Below are 2,203 nucleotides of genomic sequence, written 5' to 3' on the forward strand. Positions count from 1 at the left end.
TCTCTGTGTGTGTGTGTGTGTGTGTGTGTGTGTGTAGTCTTGTGGCGCACTCGCGAGCATCATCTTCACCTTGGTCTTGGTACTTGGAAGCAAGAATTCAATCCGCCACATAGGAGTACACATAAATATCGCTAGCTTTGCGTTGGTTCCTTGTGTTGTGATCCTTTCCGCCTTATTTTCTTGTATTCCCATCCCAAGCTGCACCAGCCACCACCAATGAGAATGAGTGTCCGGCCGGATCCCGGCGGCGCTGTACTGTACGTATGAAGAGGACGACGTACTGTTCCCCGCGTACGTGTGCACAGCGCGCGACGGTGGCCGGGCTACTGTTGTTCTTCCTCGGCCACCCCCGCGTCTCGTTCTCTAGCTAGCTTGTGTGCGTGACAGTGGTGAATAGCTATAGGAGGAGTACTACGAGCGCGCTACTGTTGTCCCTCCTGCCTGCGCGTGCGTGCTAGCTGCCGGTCGGCTCGCTGTCTAGCTAAGCTACATGGCGCTCCAGATCGGGTCAAACAGCCCAATAGTTTGCCTGCTGCCTGCGTCGTCCCATCCTTCTCGGTGCAGTTAGTACTTGCGCTTACCCGTATTTGATTCCAAATAAGGAGATGGTACATTTGTCGACGTCGACTGTGTCTTGCCAAATTGCATTGATTCCATAGATTTCCTACTGTTTCCTCCGCCAGATTTCACTGCTTCTTGCTTGGCCTGCTAGCTCCTCATTTTATGCATGAAGCTAGCTTACAAAAATGATATGCAGTGTATGCACCAGCTAGCTGTGTGCCTGCCTGGGATACGAAGCCTGATTAGCGATCAAATTGATGAAATTTTAGAAACTACTTATACTCCCTAGCTCCATTTGAAAATATATAAGGCATAGTTTCGTTTCGTTAAGACGAGGCTTTGACGAGCAACTAGTACTTTGTTGAGTATGTGGTTTATTCCTCCTTTCTTTGTCCCTAAAGAAATTAAGTACTCAACAAATGAACATATATTCCGTGATCAACATGTATTTTTCTTAAATACATCAAACATGTGCTACATATTAGCAGTGAGGTATATACTGTTTGCACTTCACAAAGTACTCAGCTTACTGTTATACATTCTCCCTTATATAATCAGCCTATGACCGATTATAAGCATATACATGTAGTTAGTACTATATGTTTGAAGCCTTCACAGATCTGCATGTTAATTTACATGCATCACTACTGAGCTGTTACCTACTGGCATGTTTGATGTTCCCTTACTACTGATATCCTCTTCTATTTGTTATATTATGGATACCTACATCACTACCGAACTGGTAGTGTATTTGACTTCTCGTCAAAATCCATTACTCTTTCAGTATTCCTAGAATGCATGTTATATGATGTTAACTGTTGCACAGGTTTCTTTTCTATTCCCGGATCTGCGTGATATTTATAAATTGAACATACTTTTTTTTTGGCTGGACAAGCTAGTTTTTACAATGCTAATTATATAATAGGATCTTACTCGACCATAACAATTCTAAAGTGTTGCCTTTACCTTAAAACTCCGAAATTGTTAACCTATACAAAGCTAAATTTGCAATATCAAGTTTTAAAATTCCAACGAGTTCATATATATAGCTTCCTAAAACTGTAGAGTGTGATAGCATAAACACCTGTTACTTTGGATATTGTTCACAAGTGTGTGTGTGTGTGTGTGTGTGTGTGTGTGTGTGTGTGTGTGTGTGTGTGTGTATCATATGTTGTAATAATATTATGTACTATAGAATTGTTAGAGGTGTGTAATTCTGCTGAGCATAAACGATTTCACCCACAAACTAATTATCATAAAGTAATATGGAAATGTGGTCATACTTCCAATAACAAACATACAAGGATAATGAATTATATAACACACTAAAGTACAATACGTGTATGTATAAAGTACATTCAAATACAAAAGGTATAATTGACCATAATTCAAATTTTATTTGAATTATAACTTATTTAGGAATACTAGGAAGCGCCACAGCCCCATGTACATATATGTAGCTTAAATAAGATATAGTACAGTAAACGTGCACTTGATTTTCTTCTTTGCAAAATTCATTAGTTTGGTATCGCTATGGTACATACGTAAACAATATGCTGAGTATGTCGCTCTAATCCTAATTGGTCAGAATCCTACTATAGTACAGAATTGTAGTTACTTCAAGAGTATATATATGATTTTC

The sequence above is a fragment of the Triticum dicoccoides genome, chromosome 6A (genome assembly GCF_002162155.2).
Source record: "Triticum dicoccoides isolate Atlit2015 ecotype Zavitan chromosome 6A, WEW_v2.0, whole genome shotgun sequence".
Lineage (NCBI taxonomy): Eukaryota > Viridiplantae > Streptophyta > Magnoliopsida > Poales > Poaceae > Triticum > Triticum dicoccoides.